The 20,830-nt window shown below is 29.7% G+C and overlaps 1 protein-coding gene across 1 annotated transcript in view; it reads right to left on the bottom strand.

The window, feature by feature from the left end:
• LOC125858581 (HMG1/2-like protein) overlaps positions 1-20,830 on the bottom strand; it is a 377,596-nt gene that overhangs the window by 342,798 nt on the left and 13,968 nt on the right. The window lies entirely within an intron of this gene.

Raw genomic sequence — 20,830 nt, 5'->3', positions numbered from 1 at the left:
TTTCTTCTTTGTTTTCGAATCCGTTATTAGCGGATGTTGTCTCGTGTATTTACTTTGCCCTTTGCTTGTTTGTGTGCTTACTAGACTCGGGGGTGTTAAATGGACGGATTGATTTATGTTTGAGTTGGGTTATCAAATGGAAATTTATGGGTATTAGATGATTGGTATAATATATAAATATGTTTTTTTAATTTGGTTTCAGATGGCATTAGGTCTATGTAGCGGTTGGTTTGGTTTAGTTTTAAAGTTTATTGGTTCGACTTATTAATTATCAGTTTAAAGACATATCAAATTGTTATAGACTCATTAAGATATTGACTTATTGGTCATTGGCTTATCGGTTAATGATTGTTATCGGTTCGATTGTCATTGAAATTCACTTAAAAACAAGGTGACAAACCAAATGAACCATGCACATGAGTCGACAGATTGCATCTTGTTCAACATTGTTATATTGTAGAATAACCGAGAGTTTGAGACAGTCGAAATAAAAGTATGAAATCAAACTCTAATAAGTCATGGATTTTATACCAAATGGTATAAATATAATTATTTAATTTACTATCGGGTTATCGGTTAACCCGTTAAGAAAAAAATCTCAAACCGTTAAAAATCGATAATTCGATAATTAAAAAAAATCAAAATTGTTACTGAAACCGCTAAACCAATGACTCATTATTTAAATCAATAAAAAAAAAATTCAGATTAGCGGTCTCAATTCGATTTTGAACAGCCCTGACCGGTATCTATAAAGTAAATGTGCACAAGTAGACACTTAAACTTGTATAAAATTGAACAAGCGGATTCATGCATCCTACGTAGCATAATACATGTAGGACACAAATTGCTATATAGGGACGCCATATAAGATGCATGTCTATTTGTTCAATTTTATACAAGTTAAAGTGTTTGCATACTTGTGTACACTCAACATTAGAGGATATAAATGTCAGTTGAGACTAAGTGAAAGGGCACACTTATGTATTATGCCTAGACAAATTTTGTCCATCAAAATTAGGATAAATAGGAAAAAAACTATCTACTATTTTTTTTCTCGATTGAAATTTGAATTCGATATTTTATGATTCTCAATCCACTTTATTGACCATCCAATCACATTTGTAGTTTTTAGTGCATGTATGTATGCCCGCTAGAGTATGTATATATGTATGATATGTTTTGAGGAACAATATAATACATAAGTATGTTATTTAGTCTCAACTCTCGACTGACATTTTTATTCATTAACTTCGAACGTGTATAAATAAATATTTAAATTATCATAATATTGAATAGATAAACACACGCATTTTATAAAACGAATCATGTGAGATGCATGTGTTAATCAACCCAACCTCCCCTGGCCTTCAAAATTATTTTGTTTACTTATATCAAATCATTTGTTTTTTTCTCTTTTGTCATTGTCCAATTATCAATTGGATAGATTAACGTGCTTTTTATTAATAAGGTAAAGTTGATAAATTCTACTCCCTCTGTCCCAATTTATGTGACACATTTCGGATTTAGATATTCAAACAAGTTTATCTTTGACCGTAATTTTTTCCTATACCTTTTAAATATTTTGAATTATCAATTATGGAGGCTTATAGTACTTTTTATGTAGTTTAGAAATATATAAATTTCATTTTTAAAAAATTGAAGATTTCATGAGCAAATCCTCGGTCAAACTTAAATTGTTTGACTCTCGAAAAGCGAAATGTGTCACATAAATTGGGACAGAGGGAGTATATGTTAAAATACACCAGATAGAAGGTTCAAATATACTTATCTACATTTGATTATGAAATTATCCTATGTTTTATTGGATTAAACTAAGGGTAAATACAAAACAATTTGCTAAAGATAAAAAAATTGTCTCCGAATATATCAAGGATAAATTTAAGAGGTCACATATATAGTAAAAGAGTATCTTTAACCTTTTTCCCTTCTCGTAATAACAAGATGTATAAAAGTCAAATCATTCGTAAAAACTTATTTGTACCCGATATTATTATTATTGGAACTGTGGTTTTTTGAAGGTTACCTAGAGGAATACCTCAAGTTTGTTCAATTCTCAAGTCTTTACAATCATGTTGGCCACACTCAATATATTTAAGTGTTCGACAGAATCTAATCTTGGCTTATATTTTATAATTTATTTAAAAACTTATTTAATGTGTACAAAAGAATCCATTAAAATCCAACAAGCAAATATAATTATGATCCTAAATCATAAACAAAAAAATCCTGACTTCATCGTTGTAGAAAGTTTGACAAATATGGTGTTTATACAACCTTACTTCTATTTATGAAAGTTGAGATGCTATATTCAATAGCTCTAGTAAAACATATCAAAATCGCGAAATTTTTTTGCCAAGATTGACTCTAGGATACCTCTAATTTTAATTTGAACTAATTAATTATTACTAAATGAAATTGATCATCCCTCCACGTTGAGTCAACTCCATTGTCCAATTCTCATATCTTTACAATCATGTTGGCCACACTCCCTTTATAATTATTTCAAGAATTTACAACACCACAAAATCTTGTCAATTAAAGAAGCTCATTAGCCACATTAATCAAACACAACATAATAATTGTAGAAACAAACACAATATGAGAATGTCCAAGAAGAAAATTCTTAGGACAGTTAGAAAAAAATTGTACCATCCAAATCATGAAAAAACAACAATTATTGTTGTTCATAACAATACCATAAGTACTACTAATAGGAAAAGTAGTGTCAATGATCAATATTTTGAAGATCATAGTGGCCCTCATTTTATGTCTAAAGAGAATATGGCAGCCATTTCTATCCAAGCTTATTTTAGGGGCTACCTTGTAAGTTGTACTAATTAACTCCTCCTTATATTGTCATCATTCTTACTTTGTTTTTGGGTTGTTTCATGGATAGTAAACGCAGATTCAAGATTTGAAATTTATGAATTGTTGAAGCTATTTCGAGTTAATACTATAATGTTGCTTTCACAATCAAATAGTTATATTTCCTCCCATCTCAATTTATATGATGTAGTTTGACTAAATACAGAGTTTAAGAAATACTTTTGAAATTTTTAGTCTAAAATAAGTTAAAAGATGTTTGTGTGGTTATAAATTATCTCATTACAGGTAAAATGAGCATTTTTAAAGTCATATTGTTACTTAATATAAAATATTTTCTCTGCACCTAATATTACTGTTCAAGGTGTGGTTTCTCAAGCTTGTTCAAATTAACAACAACATATCCAGTAGAATACAAGAATGTGGTGTCTACGGAGCCTTACTCCTAATTATGAAAGTTGAAATGTTATTTTCCATAGCTCCAGTAAACCATATCAAAATCGCGTAAAAAGTTTGCCAAGATTGACTCTTGGAATTATACCTCCAATTTTAATATATTGTCATTCTTACTTGGTTTTGGGTAATTTCATAGATAGAAAACGCAGATTCAAAATTTGAAATTTATGGATTGTTACGGCTATCTCAAGTTAATATATAGTATAATGATCGCTTTCACAATCAAACATATATACTTCCTCCCGTCTCAATTTATATGATATAGTTAAATGACTATACGCGGAAATTAAAAAAACTCATTATATATATTTTGTTGCCTCAAGACACTTTAAATGTATGGAATATGTATTGATTTTTCTAATATATATTTTAATTAATTGAAGGCTAGACGAATGTTTAAGGCTCTAAAAAGCCTAATAAAGCTTCAAGCACTTGTACGTGGAGTAAGTGTAAGAAGACAGGCACAAATAGCTCTACATTGCATGCACACCCTAGCACGTTTGCAAGTCACGGTTAGGGATCGCCAACTTCGATAATTATTATCTACGAAGGTTTTTTCATCATTCTTTTTTTTTTTGCAAAATTTGAAGTAAATTAAATTATCGATAAATTTTCCTATATAATATATCTCCAGAAAATTCGAATGTAGTTCACATTACTTTTCTAGTTGTGTCCACTCACCAATTGTGATGACTACATGTAATTTTTACATTATGATCAATATATTTTAATATGTTACATTTTTATCGCGTATATTAGGTTATTGTTTTCATTTATTATGATTATATTATTATCTATATCTTGAACGATATGATTGAGTACAAAAAATTTAATATTGTCAGCGTATAAAGCTAGCTAATCGATATAAATAAATATTTCAAGTTTTAGTAAATCTCTTTCTAAATGTTCCAAGTTTTTCGTTTAAATTTAGTAGTTGAAATACTTTAAAATTTTAAATTAAATTATTTAAATTTTTATAGTAATAATATTTTTTTATATAACAAGATCTAAGATAATGAATTAGAAAACATGTAAGTAACATCAAACTCACAATTATCGATATAAATAAATATTACCATCTAGTGTTATGAGTATAACAAATGTGGATTGCTAAGCAATGGTTCTAATATAACAAAACATTGTTAGGGAGATTCTTTTCTAAATAATTAGAATTAGATACTACAATAACTTTGCTTCTTTTTTCTTTTCTTCCCGTAACCATCTTTTAAATTTACGGTGAAGAATAAGTCGTGTTTAGAAAAGAAATATGTCAAGTCTTTATGTTGAATTCTCTTGGGAAAAAAGGAAGATGCAAGAATTGTACAAAATTCTTGCGAAACATCTTGGGACTCAAGGTCATAACAAAGTCACCTTGTGCTTTTTCGAGGAAGAGCTTCCCGCATATGTTACTTTTTTCAAATAGTACAAAAAACGGATGAGGATTCACCATTTTTGTGTGTCTTATTTTGACATCCATTTGTTAGTTTTAACTAACTGACCCAACATGTCAATGCCTTTTTTCTTAACGTCGTGGTGGGTTGGAAAATAAATTTATAGGTATGGTAGGCTTTGAAACCATCGTAGTTACTCCGTCACTAGCGTGATACAACGGTTTCAAAAACAGCAAGAATCTCACAATTAATAAACTGACAATTTTGCTAGCAAATTACAACGTTTTAGAACCGTTGTAATTGTATTCAATCATGTTATTGATATTGCTTGAACCGGCGGTCAAAACCGCCACAATTACATCTGTGCTAATAACATTTTTCTTGTCACCTACTCATATTTGAAGTAATCTTATTTTTCTTTTATTTATATATCTATCTACTTAATTTATCGCATCAATGTATCCAAACTTGTCTTAAAGCTTTTGGAATAACTTCAGCACAAAGACAAACTTTAATTAAATCAAAAATATTATTAGAAAAGTATAACTTCAATATTACATCATCAAATGATCTAAAATTAAAAAATAATCAGTCAATCCTTACAACATTTATGAATGATGATCACTTTGTGTTCTCAACATCGATATAAAATACCATAGATATCATATATTATATCCTAACAGATAGTTTTGAGGAATTGAATGAATTCTCTTGTTGAAACATAAATTTTTGTACTAAACACAATGAAAATATTCAGAAAATGATAGATTTTGTAAAAAAATAAGTAAAAGCAGAATGCTTAAATTGTGAAAATGAGGTTGTAAAAAGCAATACAAGCATCGTTCTACTAATACTCTACAAAATATATATCTCACTTAATTAAATTTGAGCAAATAAGTCCTGATATAGATTTGAAGGAAATAACAAGGATCACACCCTAGCATGGTTTGGCATCACCTACTCCGGTAATTATTATTATCTACGAAGATTTTTCATCGAATTTTTGTGTTTTTAGGAAAATTCGCAGGAAACTAAATTACCAGAAAATTTTCATATAAAATATATCTCTTTAGAAAATTCAAATGTAATTTACATTACTTTTCTCATAGTATCTTCTTAGCAATTGTGACGACCACATGTAACTTTTACATTATGATCGGTATATTTTAATGGGAAAAGACTCAGATATGCCATCGAATTTTGGGAAAAGGGTCATCTATGCCATCTGTTTAAAGTTTCGCTCATCTACGTCATTTCCGTTTAAGAAATGACTCATCTATGCCATTATTTATTAACTAAAAAACGTATCAATTTTGTAAAATCATTTTCTACATCGGATCAACTACGATTCGACCATGTCATTGATTAAATCATTTTTTTAAAAAGGAAAGGGTTCAAATGTGCCATCGAACTTTGCAAACAGGCTTAAACATGTCATCCCTTAAAAGTTTTACTAATCTATATATACCATTTCAGTTATCAGCTAATGGCATGAATGAGCCTTTTCTCAAATGAAAAGGGCATGAATATGAACCACACTTTTAATGGATGGCATAAACAAACCTTTTCTCAAAGTTTGATGGCATATTTGAGTCTTTTCTCATTAAAACTCCTTACCAATTTTAATGTTTTAACATTTTCTTTTGATTTGCAGATAGTCCTTATATGATAGACGTCGAAAAATGACATTGAAAATTTCTTACATATATTAATTGACTAATAAAGTTAGTTATCGTTTCTACATTTTGTTTCTCCAGCTTAACAGAGGATATTATAGATAAGTCATGTTTAATAATGGAGCACACTTAGGGTGTGTTTGGTATTTTCAGAAAATGTTTTTTAATTTTCTCATGTTTGGTTGGCTTAAATGTTTGGAGAATATTTTCCAAATCAACTCATTTTTTTCAAATTTAAGAAAAATTGGCTTCCCTTTCAAAATTAAGGAAAACATTTTCTAAAACTCTACTTCATCCTTTAATTTTTTTTCTTACCCTATCCATATCCCGTACCCGACTCTCCCATTCAATAAATTGCTTTTGAAAAGTATTTTGAATATATTTTTTTTTATTTTTTACGCAACTTACCCCCCTCCCCAAACAAAGCCACCCCTTCCATGTCACCTCCGTCAATTTTTTTCTTTAAAAAAATTATTTTTTAAGCCATCCCCACCCCTACCTCCCCCCTCCCCCGCTGCCCCACCCCCACCCAGGCCACCCTCATCAATTTTTATATTTTTAAAAATATTTCTGAAAAACATTCAAAATTTTAAAAAGTTCATTTTTACGCCCCCCCCTGCCGGCCAACCCACCCCCCCCCCCCCTCCCACCTAAGACATCCCCGACAATTTTTTTTAAAAAATATATATATATTTTTGAAAAATATTTCAAATTTAAAAATTTTCATTTTTACGCCACTCCCTGCCCCTACCCTCCCACCCCCACCCAGGTCATCCCCGTCAATTTCTTTTGAAAAAAGTTGTTTTTGAAAAATATTTCAAATTTATTTTTTTTCATTTTTACGACACCCCTACCCCCTCCCCCGCCATCCCCCACCCAGGTCATCCCCGTCAATTTTTTTCATTTTTACGCGACCCCCTCCCCCTCCTCCCCCGCCACCCCCACCCCCACCCCTACTCCCCCTCCATCCCAGTCAATTTTTTAAAAAAAAAATGTTTTTGGAAAATATTTCAAATGTAAAAAAGAAATATTTTTACCCCACTTCACCCCAGGTCATTCCCGTCAAAAACAAATTAAGAAAAAATTGTTTTTGGAAAATATTTCAAATTAAAATTTCTTTTTTCATTTTCTACGCCACCCCCAACCCCCTACCTCCCCATAAATTATTTTCATAAAGAGTGTTTTTTAGTGTCAAACCAAAAATAAAAGATATTTTCTGAAAAATATTTCTCATTCACCAACCAAATATTAAAAAATGTTTTCCAAAAAATATTCTCTACTCACCAACCAAACATGAGAAAATAAGCATTATTTTCATTATTTGGGAAAAGGATCTGAAATATATCCAAACTTTGACCAAAATTGATGTTACGATACCAAACTTTGGAAATGACCTTTTACCCCTTGCACTATTTAATAGTGTATTTTGAAGGTATATATATGCCCACGTCCTCCATAAAGTTTGGCATTATAACAGCAATTTCGGCCAAAGTTGGAGTATTTTTCATACTCTCTTCCCTTATTTGTTCTATCTAGGATTCAACATATTACAATCAATGGCTTACTGCCAATGGATTCATCATACATGTCTTAAACATCTAAAATTTAATCCAAAATGTTACCAAAAACACTTCTCTTTTATCCCATAAAGTGACGTAAATCTAGACACTCGATTTGAGCATTAAGTGAGAAATCAAAGCATTGTTAACAAATTAATGAAATTTTGTATTCAGATAGAAATTTATACAATCAGATCACTTATTAAATAATTATAAGTAAATTTTCATAATAATCATTTATTAATAACTTGATAAAAATAATAAGTGATCTACTGTTGCATCTTAAACTACACTAATGGTATTTTTTGACTTCGAATCTTTTCTTTTCCCTCTAATAACTCCTAACCTTTTAAGATCCACATTCACCACACAAAAAGGTATTTAAAAATTGATTAATTTTTATCATTTAATAACTAAACTTATGTTTAGTAGTCATAATGCAAAACATAACTTGAAAAATATTAGGAAAAACTACAGAATATGGCAAACATCAATATATATTTAAAATAAATAGCTACAGTTTTTTTTATGTTATATGGATATAACTATACAATAAATAGCAAAGTTAATTATATACAAATAATCAGAAAAATTATTAAATAATAAATAGGAAAGTTATTATTACAAGTATAATTAATTATGTCTAGACACATTTTATATGATTAGTTTCCCATGTTTACCCTCATTAATATTTTCTCTTTCATCAATATCCCTATATCACATATTTTCAATATCCNCCCCCCCCCCAAATTCCTTCCAATTGAAGATTTTTTTTATGATTCTAGGAGCAATTTTTGTGATTTGAATTCATCAAGTATCTTTTCATTGATTTTTTTTCTCGTTTTTATGAAGATTATATTTGTATCCATCTATATTTTCATCTATTTTTATAAGGTTTCGATTGAAGAAATATTTTTTTTCTCTCCATTATAATGGTTATAGTTATTAAAAAAAAGTAGTACAGGAAGACCAAGAGCAAAAAGAGATTGAGGTTTGTGTGATTGTCAACTTTGTATATATATAGTAGAATACTTATATACATAGATACTTGTATTGTAATATTAACACAAGTTGAAATAAAGATTTGTTAAAACAAATATATTTGGATACATAAGTAATCTATCCAATGTAAACGATTGATTAGGCAATAGAAGTATAATTGGATATTAATACTATATTTTTATAAACAAATACTTGAGTTAACACCAAACCTCAAGTATTACATGAAAAACTTGACCAAAAAGAAATTGACGTTTGTTGGGTTTATCAATATCTTATACAACCGAATACTTTCACATTCTATTATTTTCCATTTTTCTTGTTTCTAGGTTGTCCAATGTATCTATCTTTTGTTTAACAATAATGTATTCACATGTATACTATATTGGTGTATTCATTTTTTGTTTAACAAAATGTATTCATTTTTTAAAATTATCATGTTCATATGCTAATTGTCATACTTTACCTTGTTTGATATATTAGTACATTAAGTTTTTATAAATACTTGTATCCTTGATATATTAATATTTCAAGTTTTATAAATGGAGATACCAATTAGAATTCAAAGTATTTATATGCTAAAAGTACACAATTAATACATTTTCCTTATTTAGTTCATTGTAATTAAAATTGTATTAGTGTCTAAATAGAAGAATAAAAATATATAAAGAAAGACAGCTAGAAAAAGATATAAATTGTAGTCATTTTTTATAAGTAGCATACTTATAACTATTGAACTTTAATAGCCCTATAAATATAGTCATTTTTGTATTCTCAAAAAAAAAAAATTATTCTCAAAAAAATATAGTCATTTTTGTAAGTTGATATATTAATGAAAATATATATTTATGCCCAACAATTTATTATTTTTGTTATGAGAAATGTAAGTTAAAAACGCAATACAAAATAAAAGTATAAGTGTCAATGACCTCAAATAATGTTCAATGACCTATTAGTAGAGTTGTCAAAATGGGCTGGCCCAACCCAATCCTAGTGGGCTAGAGAGTTAAATGGGTTGGGACGGGCTGACCCTTTTAATTAAAGGAGCTATAAAATAGCAGCCCAACCCAGCCCTAAGCGGGCGACGGGTTGGGACGGGTTGATCCTTCAACCAAAAAATGGACAATATTGGTCTCTTAAAAAGAGTACGAGCGTTGTTGTCTGATGAACACGACATCAATACATACAAAAATTCATTCATGAATTACACATATTTCAGTGAATATTTACAAAACAAAAACATAATAGCCAAGATACAACAATCATAAGATTCATCTGAGCAAAAAACATTACAAGATCACTGTTTTCATAAACAAGATAATAAATAAGAAGTGGAAAATTGGGCATAAAAACAAGAAGGTAGAAAAGGTCAAAGATTCACAGTTATAATGGAGTAATGAGTTTGGGCTAATAGGAAAATTAGTGGGCCAATAACCCTAAAATGTAAAAGATATGCAATAAGGAAAGATTTTACAATGGTAGAGGCTCAACCAACAATGGTAGAGGCTCAATTGATTAATTGACACTTGGATAATGGGTCCATTTCTTTACCTTTTTACCATCTCTCTCCTACTCACCCTTCTTTTCATTCATTTTCTTATTTTCTTACTCCTAATAAATACTTCTTAACTTCATTTTCTTAAGATGTTGATATATTGAATAAAAGAATTAATAAATATTTTAGGATTGAGTATTTAAAATACTCATATCATTCAATATTTTTAATAATGAATTAACTCAAAAATATTTTGTGTTTTCTCAATTACTAGCACCTAAAAAAACAAATTAATTTAAATTTAGTTTTCCATTTTTTTAAATTTTGTTTTAGTTCATATATTTATAGTCATTATTATTTTAATTCTGTTTTAGTTCATATATTCATAGTCATTCTCTTAACAGAGAGTATCCATTATTTTTCTTAATTTAAGTTATAATTTTTTTAAATACTTAATAGAAAAACGTTGGAAATATATATTATAACTGAATGTACGTAAAGACACGGAAAATGAATTCTAATAATATTAAGGTTGAATGATATTATTATTATTATTATTATTATTATTATTATTATAATAATAATAATATAATGAGTAGTTAATTTAAAATTATATGGAACTGATTGATTCTTGAAAATAAATTAAGCATTGTAAGTTTTAATTTAAAAGACTTAAATTTCCTTCTGTGACCCGCATCATCTGTATAATTTTTTTAAAAACGTTTATGAGTCTGCCACTTCCTATCATGTCTCTGTCTCGTTGTCATTCTTATATTTAAATATGGTTATGGTGAAAGAAAAAGTTTGTGTAATTTCAAAATAAGATCAAACATCAAAACAAAAATAATCTTATCAAATCAATTTATATGCTAAAGTAAATTAGTTTGTATTTTGAGTTAATTTGATTCTATTAAATATACTAAAAAATAAGTTTATTTTTAATGTTGACAATTTTATAAGTGTTTAAGTTATTTTAACAGAAAATGTATTTATCATTTAATTATGTTTTGAGAATTAGATATTTATTAGGAGTAAAAAAAAAATGAAAGAAAAGAGAGGTGAGTAGGAGAGAGATGGTAAAAAGGTAAAGAACTGGACCCATTATCCAAGTGTCAATTAGTCAATGGAGGATCACACAACTACGATTGGTTTGGCCTCGACCATTGTAAAATTTTTCTGCAAAGAAGTTAGGCTTGATTTTATATTGATATTTTAATAATATTTATTGACAAAATCTTAACAAATAAAACACTACTTAAAATATATATATATATAATAATTTTTAAAAAAATTCACAGCCCACGGGCTGGCCTCTGAGGCTTGCGGGTTGGGCCTACGAGGCTAGCGGGCCAAAAAGCCTCGTTCCTAAATGGGCTGAAAAAATTAAGCCCAACCCTATTCAATTCAAGGGTTGGGTTGGGCCGGCCTANATATAATATTTTTTTGGAAAAATTACTAAAATACACGTCTTATGTTTCCCTTATTTCCAATATCCCCGTCTATTTCTAAAAACCTCTAAAATCCCTTATATCTTTAATGTATCCAAGCTACATATTAATGTATCCGAACCAATATTTAATGTATCCGAGCTACATATTATGTATCCGATTTATGTATAATGTATCTAATATACTCTTTAATGTATCTGAGCTATATATTATGTATCCGGTTTGTGTTACTTTTTAAGGAATTAATGTAATTACAAACTAATGAGGGATAGATTGTAATTTCATATTAAAACTATGAGATTTATGTAAGTTATACTAATTTTTAAAAAAAATCAAAGCCCACGGGCTAGCCTTTGAGGCTTGCGGATTGGGCCTACGAGGCAAGCGAGACAAATGAGGTTGGGCTAAAAAGCCTCATTCCTAAATGGGCTGAAAAAATTGAGCCAAACCCCATTTAATTCTAAGATTGGGTTGGGCCGACCTAGCGGGTCAAGCCCATTTTGACAACTCTACCTATTAGATTTTAGGAAAGTTACACCTAATTATCTTTAAATGGTAAAGGAAGTAATAATTTGGTTGAGACCAAGTTCAATTACAAGAAATTAACCATTACATTGGAATTAAAAGTTGTTTGGATTGACTTATTCTAAATATTATTACATTAAAGTAGTTTTTAAACACTTTTAGACCACTTGAGTAAGTTAAAAAATGCTTACATCACTTAATTTTAAGCTAAAATACTAAAAATAAGTCAAAAGTCATAAATTAAAAATTATAACTTTTAACTTATAAATTAAAAATGAAAAATCAATCCAAACAGACTCTAATTAGTTGTGTGATAGTTGAATACTTTGAATCTCACTCAACTTATTAATGAAGCACAACTACCATAATTTTTGTAAAAAAACCAATTTTATTTAATTAATGTTCAACACACCGTGTACAAAAATTAATAATACATTATGGAATTTAAATACAAAGGAGTTGGAATTTGTTATAAAACTTAAGAACAAAAGAATAATATAAAGATGAAGACAAGAAGAATATAAGACAAGGGGAACAATATGAGATAACTTTCTTTCTTTCAAGTGTACACTAAATCTTCAAGTCTATATGATATGAACCTTTATGCCTCTATTTATAGTGTAACATAGAGGCATACAAAAGGTTAGTCATAAACATGACATTAACATGAATATAATGAGGGAGGTTATGGAAGTGAAAGGTTACAAGAATAATGGTTATAAAGGTGGAGGTTATGATTATCTTCATAATCTAGGAAAGTAATGGAGTAACTTCTTGATGAAGTGGACATCCACAATATATTATTTTATAACACTCCCCCTTGGATGTCCATAGATAATATGCCTCGTTAAAAACCTTACCAGAAAAAAGCCTCGTGGGAAAAAATCCTAGTGAAGGAAAAAGAGTACAAATATCTTTTAATACGCTTTGAATGTTGCCTCGTTAAAAACCTTACCAAAAAAAACCCAATTGGGATAAAACCATGGTTAAGGAAAAGAGTACAACACGTATTTTTCTCTCCCTGATAAAAAATTTACTTGATATCTCGGAAACAATGCATTCCAATCTTGTATCACAACTTTTCAAATATTGATGTTGACAATCTTTAGTGAATAAGTTACAAGATTATCACTTGAATGGATCTTTGAACGTGTATCTCACCATTTTATTGCAGAACATGTGTGAATAAGACTTTTGGTGAAATATACTTTGTCCGGTCTCATTTGATTGTATACTCCCTTCAATTGAGCTATATATCATTTTCGTATATGGTGGCTGGAATATCGTTTTCAAAAGAAAATCACATATTTCAGAATATAATAGATCATGATTCCAACCAAACACACTCCCGACTTAATTCATAGATCAATATTATTTCTGCATGATTTGAAGAAGTGGTAACTAATGTGATTCTTTGAATTTCCAAGATATTGTTGTGTCTCCATATGTAAATAATAGTCCATTTGCGATCGAGCTTTATGCAGATCAAATAAATATTTTGCATCTACATAATCAAATCATTTCTGACTCTGGGATTGGTCACTTCAATTTCATTGAAGCTCGTCTTTTCTTCTAAAAGAAAATCACACATCTTCTATGTGTTGAGTCACTTGCTTTGTTAGTTTCTTGTCATAACTTGAATGATACTATGATAATATTTTCACATAACTTTCGTTATGTGTATCAAATAATCTTCTAGCATTTGCATAACCACCAATATGTAGGTTCACCAATTGCACTAATACATGACATTTTAAATCATTTTCATGAGATCAACAAGTTTTTTTCTCTGTGTTAAGCAGTCTCAAAACCATTGGATACTCAATGGAATTACTTTAAGACCTTTTAAATCCTTCAAGAATTTTCATATAACAATCATCGCCTAATTAGACATAATAATCATTCACTATGCATATTCAAGTATTTCATCTATTGCCAGACTGAAACAAGTCTTATTGCATCCACCACTGGAGAATATATCTCAATTTAATACAGTCAGGATTTTTGCGAAAATCCTTTATGCCCCGAGGCACAAATCACACTTTATATCTTACGGTTATACTTTCGCACAATGATTCATTTGTACCACACTGACATTATATTTTGATCCATGAACTACAAAATCAAAAACATCACTTTTCTAAGTGAAACAAAATATACTTCAATAGTGCCAATAATTTATCTTTCCACACTATATGACAGATTTGAATTTAAAATCCTCATAAACATTTATAGCACTGAGTGCTACTTCATATCAAAGATACCGTCGACTGTCATTTAAATTCGATACCAATTCGACATAACTTATCGACATCTCTTCATTTTCATCATTTTCAGGTACATGAACCTTTGACAAGGTTTTATGAAGTGTTATGTCATAGTGCTCTTTCAAATCACTTACCTCATTATCATGACCATTTTGATAATTTGCTCATCTCCTTCCTCAAGGAGTTTTACATTTGGAATCGATTGGTCTATCACGCTTCTGGCGTACCATAGACTTTGTCCTTCAAAGACTATTTATTGGAGCATTTGGAGCTTAATTAAAATATTGGGTCAGCAAATACATCTGGCAAATTATTTGCAACATTTTGCAAATGAATTATCTCTTGAACTTCGAGTTCACTTTTTTTTAACGAGGATCTAGATAATTCACCTCACACATAATTTTCAGCTTCTAAACACATCTCCCTCTAATGTTAGGAAAACTAACATTTACCCCCAACCTTATTTGGGGATCCATCTTTGTGCGTGATGGAACAATAAAATCATATATGCACACATCAAATGTTTAGATGGAAATTATTTGGTTCCAGACCCTGAACCAATTGTGATGGAAGAACCTTGTTGGCTTGATGCATACATGTTTAATAAACTCATCTCATACCAAATTTTATTTGAGAAATTTGTTCTCATAATCAATGGTTTAGTTATAATTAGAGGCAATCAATTTCTGGTAAACCAACCAGTATTATCACCATAATTTTATAGCTTGGAACTGTGCTCCTAATTTAACAATTTGAGCAAACAACCTTACAAAAACCAATTTGTAAGTTGATACAAATGCACATGTGACCATACCATATATGCATCTATTAAATCACAATAGTAAGTCGTCCACATGGCAGGTGAACGGGCCCATATTCACTTTTTTATATGTTCCAAATAATTTCAGGGAATACAATCTCAACATTAACTGGTACAATGATTATTTTATCATGAGAACAAACAACACATGAGAATTCTTGAAGAATCTTTCATTTCTTCAACATATAACCATATGAATTCTCAATTCTTTTGCATCACATTTAAACTGAAATGCACAACCGGTTATGCCAACTGATATTTATTCTAGTAAGCTTCTAGTTTACTTTTGCATGTGATTCCTTCATCATGTCCATATCTTTATACAACAAGCAAGAGAAAGGCGGGTAACCTTTATGTAAAAATTCATAACCCGCTTTGATTGTAATCTGGAGATATTTAATATTTCAATAATTTACAGTCTCAATATAATAATTTTTCTTTTCAATTCCTCCGAAACTTAAAAAGTTTCTTTTGAGACTTACTACAACCTCAATATTATGAACTATTTCATTTTCTGGATAGTAACAAATTAGTCCTTCCAAAATTTTCAATTAATTTTGTGTACTGCCACAAATTTCACACAACCATTCTTATGGTGACCATCTCCTTCAAGGAGAAAATTATTATTATTGTCATGGTTAAAATTATCACATGCAAGACATATTTCTTGATAAATTGTTGGTGTGTGATGTTTGAGAATGATCTGAAGGCTTATTGCTTAATTGATGATGTTGTATTACGATTGCATTGTTGTGAATTGTACCTTGTTATGAAAATGGTCATCTTCTCATTATTTGTGTGAACATGTTATTTGCATTGGTTCTGAGACATACTTGTGATAAGTGTTATGTGATAAGAGGATGTACCATTTCGAGGGACATATCGCGCATCGCGATGGATACTATATATCGAGGGACGTATCGCGCGTCGCGATGGATACTATATATCAAGGGTCGTATCGCAAGCCGCGACAGATGCATAAACAGATATATCCCTCATGGATCTCGGACTGAGATACAGCGGGTGTGTATCACTAGATCAAACATGCATCACTATACTTGACGTTGTATTCCATTGCATTGCACATATTTATCATTAGTGAACTTGATATTGTGTTTTGTTGATCTTGTGAGTGCCTTTCTGTGGAACTTTGATTGATAAATATTGAGCTTATTGTTGAGGATATGTAATTGTTAGAGTGTTGTTGTTGAGTTGTGTGCTATGTGAATTATGAACTGTTAGGTTGGGCTGATTTTATGCATGTTGTAGTTGTAGAGGTTCGGTTGGGGTCTAAGGAGTACTTGTATTCTATCCCCTTAGCTTGTGTTTAGAGGTTTACTTGCTGAGTACCGTGTGGTTTGGTAGTCACCCCTTGCTTTTATGTAGGTTACGAGCCTGGATTATTTTTGTGATACTTGTCATTCTCTTCTTTTCCGAGGCTTCTTGGAGATTTGTGAGGTAGCTAATTACTCATATTTATGATCTTGTTCTATTCTAGAAACAATGTCATTTGAGACTTGTGTTTTCTTTTGAATCAATTGTAATACTTTAGAGGCTTGTACATGTGACAACCAAATTTTGGGGTATTTTTGAGTTGATTATAAAATTTTTGCATTTTATTGTAATGATTGAGTTTAGGCTGACTTGTCTCGGTGGGATAAGACGAGTGACATCACGTTCATTTTTGGGTCGTGACAAATAACAAGTCGATATTGACATTGCTCACTGCAAAAGAGTGCTTGAACTGCTACTAATTATGAGGGATGGGTTATTAACTCTTAATAAATTCATAGTCCTGATGGATATGTATTTAAAGCAGTATACACTTGATGAATCACCTAAATGAGAAGTGGAGTGAAGCCGCTTCTATGAAATTTTGACCTAGTCTCTAGAGTTCTCATGAATAACCAGGCACGTGTGTGACTTATTGGCGCAAAATCGCATTGAACAACAAAATATGAGGATTAAAATGTGATTGGTAGAATCTCTAACTTACATAAGAATAATTGGTTCATAGAAATTTTATATTTCACCAATAATTCTGTAAGTTAAATTTTATAGGTCTGAGTTTCGTTCATAGTCCAAAAGACACCAAACCTATAACATTTTGATCATACGAAACAAAGCAAGTCGGGTCCTTCTATTTTAAAATTATTTTAAAATATATGAGTGATTGTTGGATATTTTAAAATAACAATAAAGTCACTAATGACATCAATTCTAATATTAAACTACTTGGAGGCCAAGAATTACTAAGTGCATTGACACTTGCATAATCAACTTGGGCTCCAAGTTGATAATTCCCTTTCTCCCCAAGTTAATATTTTCATTTGCATCCAAGTTGTTGTTGTTGCTGCTCCTCTATATATATATAGATATATATTGGTTGGTTTAATCTTATAGGAAGACAACTTAGGAAATGAGTAATACTTAGCCAACTTCTCATATCTTTTTTCGATTTGTATTCTTTTGTATTATTTATATTTTGTTGATTCATGTATCCTCTAATTAATTAGAGAAGGCTTGTTTAATCGTGGGGAAACATTTTACATTGCTGAAATAGTTTCTTGGGACAATGCATGTTGGAAAACTATAATCATATTGCTTACATTAATAATAGATAATCAAATTGTTTATGTTAGAACATATACAGTTATGCTAGAACACGTAAACTTGTTGAAACTTAATTCAAGAATTATCTCTTGAAGCCTGAGCATATACCTTCAAGCGAATCCCCAAGTTTGATAGACCTTCAAGCAAATCTACAAAATAGACAACAACTATGGTCTTCTACAGTGATCCCAAGTTCACATCTGAACTCTCTCAATACTTCGGTGGACAAGTATGAATAGAAAACCGTCAATCTCCTTTTTTTCTAGGTTAGGAGTATCCCTATTTATAGAAATTTCTTTCCAATCCAAAAAAGAGAAGAAAACGCACACTTTTCTTGAAAACCAGAAAACTCACGTGCATCTCCCTTTTTCTCCTTAGAAATAGGATTTTGAGTTCTAGTTAAATATGGGCACTGTAGGGACCGCGTAATTAATTACTGAGGCTTCCTATTATGGCAATAATTTCAAATAATTAATTTGAATTATTCTTACCATAATAACATACAAATCATTCCACTAGAAATTCGTAATTGCACTCCTCTATTTATATTTCGAAATTCCCCATTTAACACACCTATGTAATTCCCCATGTGAAGATTATAGATACTAATCAATAAATTAAATTACTGACGAATTTAATTCAAAGATTAATTTCCTTTGGAGCACTACTTAACTTATTTCGTGTGTCGGATTCATAAATCCACTTGCAAGGTTTGACACGATGAAAATTTATAAGCAACTCAAAACGGCATATCATCAATCTCTATATTGAGATATTGATTTCGAAGACACAGTCAAAGAGATAAAGAATCTGGTAGGCATACATGATATTCCTATTCAACATTGCTTCAGGGAAGCTAATAAAGTTGTTGAGAAATTAGCTTCCCTAAGTCACTCACTTACTCATGTACAAGTCTACTCTCACTTCAACACTATCCCTAGAATAGTGAAAGGGATTCTCAACTTAGATAGGTGGGAATACCCTTCCTTTAGAGTCATAAAGCGTAAAGCAAATACTTTGAGCTTTGATCCCCCTTGAACCCCTCTAATTGTACTAGTGCTTGTTTAGCTTAGATCTTTTATGCACTCGTGTGTTTGGTTTGACTGTGTAACCAAACTCTCAAGAAGGTATGGCCTAGCCCTGCTTCTTCAAATGTAATTTCTTTCTCAATGACATATATATTGGTTTATAAAAAAAAAAAAAAGACATGGATTCCATCAACTAACTTATTATTTCACCAATATATATTATTATCATTCAATCTACCAGGTACCATCTCAGAATCTCACCTTTTAATAAATCAAAACAATAATTAATATATACAAATCATAATAGTTATATTAGGATTGAGACTATAAGTACATTTAACAGTTTAGAGAATATTTTTTTGTCAGTCTGTCTAAAACAACTATCTCTACTCGGTCCCGGTCAATACATACAAAATGCACTAGCACAAGAAGTTGGAATTATACTGTTCCCATAATCAAGATAAATTATATATAATCTTGTGCTACAATCGTACCGATGACATGTCCAATTTCCATCCTAGATTGTGAACAATAAACTTTATACTTATAAGAATCGATGATTTAATCCTCTGTGTATAAGCTCTCTACACTGAATCATCTACTATATAAATAAATAGACACCATAAACGAATATATGATCTATTAAAACTGAATAATTAATTTTTCTATAATAAATACTCAAATATTATTTATATATATTACTTAAGACTATTATTGAATTAATATTTATCCTAATTATTGTATTATTATTTTGATATTATATTTTCCAACAAGAAGTTGTTGTTGAAGAAAAAATAAGTCAAGCCTTTCGAACAATGAAAGATGCAAGAATTGTGCAAAATTCCTTTGAAATATCTTGGAATTCAATGTCATTGCAAGGTAACGTTAATGCATTGTTCTACTGATTAATTTATGGACCTACTCATAATTGTGAGGATTATGAGTAGTATTAAACAGTTAATAGTATTAAATTAAAATCTCTAAGGATTACTTTTAATTACTCTATTCCAACCAAGTCACTACTGATCCCTAACATCTTTTTTAGTTGTTATATTTATCTTTTATACACCATTTAGAAGAAATATTAATCAAGAAGATAATTTAATTAAATTATTCTTATTTATGATTTAATCTGATTTATTTCTACTTTTCATATTTATTATAATTAAGATTAAAAAAAAATATATCGATTATATTTTTTAAAAATGGCAAGTATGTGGATAAAATATTGTTTACCCATACTCATTTCAATTTTATACTTCACCATGAAATATTGACATAATTTCATAAAAATGTCAAGTCGTAAATAAGTATTTATCAAGTTTTTATATTCACTTTATTTTAATTTGTATAATATAGTTTGACTAAATGTAAAACATTTAACTTAGAAAGTAACATTTTTTAAACTAGTAGTATGCCATAATTTTTATCTAGCTAACAAATATTTCTTTAAGGAAGAAATAAAAAGCTAAAAATTAAATTAGTTTTAAATATATAAATTAAATAATTCTCTTGGAACTCTTTTCCTTTAAAGGAAAAAAAAGAACCTTCTAAATAAGAAAACGTATACATGACATATATATTACCTAAGAACTTTTCAAAACTTTATATTTCTTTCTCCTTTTTTTGTTATTATTATAATATCAAACTAACATTGACCTCCAGTAATTGAATGGTCCATATTTAATTTTACGAAATATTTTATTTTT

The sequence above is a fragment of the Solanum stenotomum genome, chromosome 3 (genome assembly GCF_019186545.1).
Source record: "Solanum stenotomum isolate F172 chromosome 3, ASM1918654v1, whole genome shotgun sequence".
Taxonomy (NCBI): Eukaryota; Viridiplantae; Streptophyta; class Magnoliopsida; order Solanales; family Solanaceae; genus Solanum; species Solanum stenotomum.
This window is presented reverse-complemented; position numbering and strand designations above follow the sequence as displayed.